The 7,999-nt window shown below is 41.7% G+C and overlaps 1 protein-coding gene across 2 annotated transcripts in view; it reads left to right on the top strand.

Annotated features, from left to right (window-relative positions):
* The first annotated feature begins 606 nt into the window (after nucleotides 1-606).
* Nucleotides 607-7,999, top strand: part of LOC139761994 (uncharacterized) — a 90,047-nt gene continuing 82,654 nt past the window's right edge. The window contains exon 1 of one of the 2 annotated variants that reach the window (XM_071686774.1): nucleotides 607-749. The gene's annotated coding sequence lies outside the window, so the exon portion shown is untranslated. The remainder of the gene's footprint in view (nucleotides 750-7,999) is intronic. The other variant, XM_071686773.1, reaches the window with a different exon arrangement.

The following is a 7,999-nucleotide window of genomic DNA, read 5'->3' as shown; positions in this document are numbered from 1 at the left end:
CCAACAACATAAAGGAGAACCAAGGCGCCTACGACCAAGGAACTCCACAGACATTCGCACAAGTATGACAAGACTTATGGTTTTCATGCCTAACCTAACCTAACCTAACCAAACCTAACCTAACCTAATTTATATGTCGATGGCATATGAATAAAACGTAAGTAAATTTACAAGTCGACATATATAGAGTAACGTATCCCAATTCTTAAACCCTATAGAATACATATCATGTGTTTGTTACCCCTAAAAAGTTTACCATTTTCTACAATGACTGATTTCTACCATTTTCTATGTTTATCATTTCAAGGCAAACGTCCACAGTCGATCTTTGTTGTATTTTGTATATATGTGAGTTTAAGCTTATTTTGGCAAGATCCATGTACACTGCACATTTCTCTACATATATCTTACTGAGAATAGGACATAAACATATAGCTCATTTTGTTGAAAGGCGTAGACGACGCCTAAAGCAATACCTTTGCTAGTCCTGCCATCTATGAATATACTACTCAACTAAAGGATTCCAATGACTATTTTCCTATTGCTACTATATGTCGCCATTGTCCTCACGCCAAGAGTTTGATGAGTTACCCTTTTTTCTCAGCCTTAATCTCATTTATAAACAGTGAGTGAGTGCGATGGACCGAGCGGCTTGATAAACACTCTTGTGTCAGCTTCCAAATTCTGTTTTCAGGCCCGTTGGAAGTCTGAGAGGCTTACCTACTTGTGTATAAGGATTTAAGGATAAGGTAAGTACCACTGAACATCTTTTGTGCTGGGAATTTAACTATTTGGTCTCGCAAGAGCGACACCTCAGGAACCAGCCATACCCAGCCGGGTGTGATTGGTATACCCTACTGCAAGGAGAAAGATAACTCTGATTGGTCGTCTGTTTTGAGGCTGTGGTTATCATAATATATGGGCGTGAATGACATTAATAATGTCAAAATTGCTCCGTGGAAAGTGAAATATCTCTTGGTGAATTACCAGGGAGGATGAGGGTAAAGGAAATTGTGGACAAAGTTCACAACCTAACCTAACCTAAGCTAACCTAAAACCTAACCTAACATAACCATGTAACGTATGTTTTTCAGCAAGTTTGGCAGACTTTATTAAGACAGTAATTCATAAGAGGGTTTCTGAGTTGGCCTTCCCATGTTACGCGGGCCGTGGGGAGCAAATTTGGCTGAGCGGGCTGGGTGGGCTGTGGGGAGCATTTTTCGCAAATCTGGTTTCAAACAATAATTCATGACACGATTGCTGTGCTGGCCTGGTTACCCAAGGTGACGTCACGAGTGGGCGGAGTCTGGATGCCAGTTGTCGGGGCTGAGGGGCGGGGCAATTAGAAGCGATATTGGCAGACCTGGTTTAAGACAGTATTTCATATATATATATATATATATATATATATATATATATATATATATATATATATATATATATATATTTCATCCGTTTGGATAGGGGAGAAAGAATACTTCCCACGTATTCCCTGCGTGTCATAGAAGGCGACTAAAAGGGGAGGGAGCGGGGAGCTGAAGATCCTTTCCTCTCATTTTTGATTTTCAAAAAGAGGAACAGAAAGAAACAGAAAAGGGGGCCAAGTGAGGATATTCCCTCAAAGGTTCAGTCTTCTGTTCTTAACGTTACCTCGCTGACGCGGGAAATAGGGAATAGTATGAAAAAGAATATATATATATATATATATATATATATATATATATATATATATATATATATATATATATATATATATATATGGTCCCAAAACATCTTATTTGTATTACATTTACCCTTTTCCATACATTCGCATCTATAGCCCATGCCTATCATCTATTCATTACCGTTGGGCTGCTATACTTTGAATCACATTCATCTTCGCCCTCACAAATACTGACCTCTCTTCCCACACATTCTTCAATGCTTCCTGGACTTTCGCCGCCTTACATCAGCTTTCAGATATCTAAGACAATTTACTCCCTCCATTTTTTTCTTTTTTCATTTAGTTCGACCTCCTCCACCCATTTTTTTCTTTTTTCATTTAATTCGCCCCCCCCCCCCCACTCAACTTTTTCCATTTAAACACTCAGACTCAGAAACCAACTTCTGCTATTTCTGACTCGAATCTGTCACCAGCGCCTTGTCATCAGAAAACTATAAATGATTCACCTCCCAAACACCCCTATCCCTGACAGAGTGCAGACCCAACCCTCTCGCCAAAACCCTCACATTCACCTTCCTCGCCACTTCATCCATAAATAAATCAAACAACCATGGTGATATCACACACCTTTGCTGCAGACAAATCTTCACCTACAACCACTCACCCACCTGTTTACCTATGGGCACAGACGCCTTACTTTCTTGATAGAACTCGTCAATGCTTGTAATAAATTTCCTCCTACACCAGATATTCGTAACATCTTCCACAAACCTTATCTACCAACCCGATCATATACTTTCTCTACATCGATAAATGCACATACAAATCCTTCTGTTTCTCTTAATATCTATCACGCACATTCTTCAAAATAATCCCCTGATCCGCACATCCTCTAGCCCTCCAGAAACCACAATATTTCTCCCCAGTCTGAAGCTCTGTGCATACTGCCACCCTCTCCATACTACTCTGGCATACAACTTACCAGGTGCTCTTAACAAACGTACCTATACCCCTGTAATTCGAACATTCTCCTTTATCCCCCTTCTTTCTCTACAGGGATTGCGCTAATCCTTAGGTACCTCACCACAATAAATGCATACACGGGAAATCCTAATTGACCAATCAACAACACAGTCACCTATTTTCTTAAGAAATTCAACTGCAGTACAATCCACTCCAGCCATGGCAAATTTCACCTTAAGTAAGGTTTTCATCACCTCATACCTCTTCCCCAAGTTGCAAGTGTTGCATCAAACGCGTCTCCTGCCTCTCACAAGTACCAAAATGACCCGAGCTACAATCGTTTTACAAATGATAAGTACCACCAACACGTATACTTTCATTCCTTTCTTTATTCATGATGTAATTTGTCTTTGTGTGTGGTGTTATTTTTCTTGTAAGACTCTGTGTTTATTAGATATGTCTGATTGTATGCATCTCCCTACACACCATTGAGTATGTGTATGAATTTTTGTAATTACGTGCGTATGAATGTAGACGAGTACGTTTCCGTACGTTCACAGTACGTGTATATGTTTCTTGAGAGATGTATGTATGCCCAGGCAACAGATATACGAAAGAACATACTTCGGGACGGGATGATTATCGTAACCCTGGCAAAAAATAAGTAGTCACTGTGAGAGGAAGCTGTCAGCCCCACATTCTTCAGACTAGGCCTCTGAGAGGAGAATGATCCTAACAAGAGAACCGGATTTAGGGAGGCATGCCAAGTCCTTCGCAAAGTTAGAACCAATTCTAGAGACTTAAAAACACCCTTGGTGACGTAGAAAAAAGTACGCAAATAGACCCAATTACTTATGCTGGTCATGACGTTTGTGTTGCAATGTTGTCGTAATGGAATCTTAAGGTCATCCTTAAAATAGATGCGAATAACAGATGTGGCCGTTGTTACCTTGGGAAATGATCGCTAGGAGAATCTACAAATGTTTGTAGACACACTTGTCTTCTATTATTAAGGGAGGAGGGGGAAAGAAGCAAACTGTAAAATACGTAGAGATGTTAAGCTGTATAGAGTAAAATGTATGGTGTGCGGTTACTGAAGTGCTAAATATCTACATGCATCAGGTACCACACACACACACGGACAATAACGGTTTCTCTTGGCCTAACTTAGTGTATTTAGTGATGGACTGTCTATATTCTTACTTCGTGTAAGATTATTCTGTTTTCCTCTTCTGTAATTTTTTCTTTATATTCCTGTATCCATATTTTGTATTCAGGTTGTAGCTTATACTACCCGTCATGATATTAGATTGTGCTGCTTAGTGCTTTTCCTCATTTTTTTACGTTCTATGTAATGTGGTTTGTTTCTTATATACATGTTTTTTGCGTTTTACATTTTATATCCAAGTTTTGTGACGCTTCTTTTTTTCTCTCCTTTTGTAAGAGAAAGCATGATTGAAATGAAATTGATAATTTTGGACAACAGGGGTTTGAGCACAAACCTAATAGTAGAACAAAATCAAGAAAATTATAGATCATAAAAACGAAGATTGATAACTGTAAATGGATTCCAGCGGTGAGCGTTCTTCAGCGTGACGCATTCACGGGCCGCCCAGGGTCAACAGCATAGGTTCGAATCCTGGTTGCGGCAGGCCTTGATTAAGGCCCCAGCTGTTCTTGCCATCGTAGCTAACAAAAAAAGGGGGGAAAAAAACATGTGATTATACTGTCGTATTAATTACTACGTGCACTGAAAAAAAAAAAAAGAACCGATTCGCTTACCCTCCCCTTCTCGTATTTTGATATCTCCAAGAGGAAACAGGAGTCAAGTGGGGAGTGCTCATTCTCCCCGAAGGCTCAGATTGGGTTGTCTGAATGTGTGTGGATGTAACCAAGATGAGAAGAAAGGAGAGATAGGTAGTATGTTTGAGGAAAGAAACCTGGGTGTTCTGAGCGAAAAGCTCAAAGGTAGAGGGGAAGAATGGTTTGGAAACGTCTCATGACTAAAGTTAGGGGTTGGGTTGGTGATAGGGTAAGAGCTAAGGAAGGAGTAGCACTATTCCTGAAGCAGGAGTTATGGGAGTGTGTGATAGAGTGCAAGTAAATAAATTCTGGATTGATGTGGGTAAAACTGAAAGTGGATAGCGAGAGATGGGTCATTATTGGTGCTTATGCACCTGGTCATGAGAAGAAAGATCATGAGAAGTAAGTGTTTTGGGAGCAGTTGTGTGGGTATGTTGCCAGTTTTGGTGCACGAGACCGGGTATTAGTGATGGGCAATTTTAAATACAAAGGTGAGTAATGAGGCAGTTAAGGGTATAACTGATGCGTTGTGAATGGAAATGGTGAAGTGCTTGTGGATTTGTGAGCTGAAAAAGATTGATGATTGGGATTACCTGGTTAAAGAAGAGAGATATACATAAGTATATGTATGTAAGTAGGAGAAATGGTTAAAGGGCATTATTTGATATACGTATTAACTGACAGGCGTGTAAAAAGAAGATTTTTGGATGTAAACGTACTGAAAGGGACAACTGGCGGGATGTCTGATCACTATCTTATGGAAACGAAGGTGAAGATTTGTACAGGTTTTCAAAAAGAGAAGAGGGTTTAGGGGAGAAAAGAGTGGTGAAAGTAAGTGAGCTTGGAAAGCAGACTAGCGTGAAGAAGTACCACGAAAGATTGAGTGTAGGAAGGCAAAAGGTGAGAGTAAGTGAAGTGAGGGGAGTGGGTTAGGAATTTGATGTATTTAGGGAGGCAGTGGTGGTATGTGCAAGAGATGCATGCTAAAGGTGGGAGGTTGGCAGATTAGAAAGGGTAGTAACTGGTGGGATGAAGAAGTAAAGTTGCTAGTAAAAGAGAAAAGAGAGACGTTTGGACGGTACTTACAAGGAAGGAGTGCAAATGAATGGGTGATGTATATGAGAAAGCGGCAGGAGGTCAAGAAGAAGGTGGAAGGGTTGAAAAAGAGGGGAAATGAGGGTTGGGATGGGAGAGTATCAGTGAACTATTGGGAGGATAGAAAAAAAAAAACTGTTTTGGGGGAGGTAAATAATCTGCTAAAGACAGGAGTACAAATGAGAACATCGGTGGAGGGGGCAAGTGCGCAAGTGATAACAGGTAATGATGGAGTGAGGAGGAGATGGAGTACTTTGAAGGATTGTTGAATGTGTTTGATTATAGAGTGGTAGATGTAGGGCGTTTTGGTCAGGTTGGTGTGCGAAGTAAGAGTCAGGAAGAATGGTTTGGTGAAAAGAGAAGAGGTGGTGAAAGCATTGCGGAAGATGAAATCGGGTAAGGCGGCGCGAGTGGATGATATTGGAGTTAAATCTATTAAGAAAGGGGGTGATTGTGTTGTTGATATTCAGTGTATGTATGGATAATGGTGAAGTGCCTGAGGATTAGCGGAGTGCACGTATAGTGCCATTGTATAAAGGCAAAGGGATGAAGGTGAGAGTTCAAACTGCAGAGGCATAAGTTTGTTGAGTATACCTGGAAAATTGCACGGGAGTATTCAGCGAGAGGGTGAAGGCATTTACAGAGCATCAAATTGGGGAGGAGCTGTGTTGTTTCTGAAGTGGTAGAGGATAAGTGGATCAGGTGTTTACTTTGAAGAATGTATGTGATAAATACTCAGGAAAACAGATGGATTTGCAAGTGGCATTTATGGATCTGCAAAAGCGTATATTAGGGTTGACAGAGATGCTTTGCGGAAGGTCGTAAGAATATATGGTGTGGGAGGTAAGCTGCTAGAAACAGTGAGAAGTTCTTATCAAGGGTGCAAGGCATGGGTACGAGTACGAAGAAAGGAGAGTGATTGGTTCCCAGTGAAGGTCGGTCTGCGGCAGGGGTGTGTGAGGTCTCCATGGTTGTTTAATTTGTTTATGGTGGGGTGGTTAAGGAGGTAAATGTAAGAGTTTCAGAGAGTGGCGAATATGCAGTCTATTGGGGATGAGAGGGCTTGGGAAGTGATTCATATGTTGTTCGTTTATGATACAGCACTCATGGTTGGTTCGAGTGAGAAACTAGAGAAATGAGTGACTGAGTTTAGAAGTGTGAGTACTGAGAGAGTTAAGAATACATGTGAAAAAGAGCAAGAGTTGAGGGACAAGTTAGTTGGGATGTAAGTTTGCATGGAGAAAAAGTGGAGGAAGTGAAGTGTTTTCGATATCTGGGAGTGGACTTGGCAGCGAATGGAACCATGGAAGCGGATGTGAGTCATGGTGTGTGTGTGTGTGTGTGTGTGTGTGGGGGGGGGGGGGGGGGGGGGAGGGCGAAGGTGCTGGGAGAGATGAAAAATGCGTGGAAAGTAAGAACGTTATCTCGGTGAGCAGAAATGGGTATGTTTGAATGATTAGCAGTTCGAACAATATCATATGGTTGCGAGGCATGGGTTATAGATAGGGTTGTGTGGAGGAGAGTGGATGCGTTGGAAATGAAATGTTGAGGACAATATGTGGTCTGAGGTGGTATATTTGAGTAAGTGAAGAAAGGGTAAGAAAGATGTGTTGTGATAAAAAGAGTGAGACTGAGAGAACTGAAAAGGGTGTGGTGAACAAGATTTTGAACGATCGGGGCCTGAACATGCAGGAGGGTGAAAAGCGTGCACGGAATACTGTGTATTGGAACGATGTAGTATACTATGGTCATCGTGCTGTCAATGGACTGAGCAGGGTATGCCAAATGTCCAGGGTAAATCATGGAAAGGTCTGTGAGGCCTGGATGTGGCCTTTCTTCTTATTTCCTGGTGCTGCCTCGTTGACGCGAGGGTTGGCGATATTGTGCTAACAAGTATATAAAATTCTGGGAGCCTTGAAGAATGTGTGGAAGTCGAGAACATTATCTCGGAAAGCAAAAATGGGTATGTTTGAAGGAATAGTGGTTCCAACAATGTTGTATGGTTGCGAGGCGTGGACTATGGATAGAGTTGTGCGCAGGAGGATGGATGTGCTGGAAATGAGATGTTTGAGGACAATGTGTGGTGTGAGGTGGTTTGATCGAGTAAGTAACGTAAGTGTAAGAGAGATGTGTGGAAATAAAAAGAGCGTGGTTGAGAGAGCAGAAGAGGGTGTTTTGAAATGGTTTGGTCACATGGAGAGAATGAGTGAGGAAAGATTGACCAAGAGGATATATGTGTCGGAGGTGGAGGGAACGAGGAGAAGAGGGAGACCAAATTGGAGGTGAAAAGATGGAGTGAAAAAGATTTTGTGTGATCGGGGCCTGAACCTGCAGGAGGGTGAAAGGAGGGCAAAGAATAGAGTGAATTGGAGCGATGTGGTATACCGGGGTTGACGTGCTGTCAGTGGATTGAATCAAGGCATGTGTATGGGGATGGGTTGGGCCATTTCTTTCGTCTGTTTCCTTGCGCTACCT

Source organism: Panulirus ornatus, chromosome 42 (genome assembly GCF_036320965.1).
Source record: "Panulirus ornatus isolate Po-2019 chromosome 42, ASM3632096v1, whole genome shotgun sequence".
Classification (NCBI taxonomy): Eukaryota; Metazoa; Arthropoda; class Malacostraca; order Decapoda; family Palinuridae; genus Panulirus; species Panulirus ornatus.
This window is presented reverse-complemented; position numbering and strand designations above follow the sequence as displayed.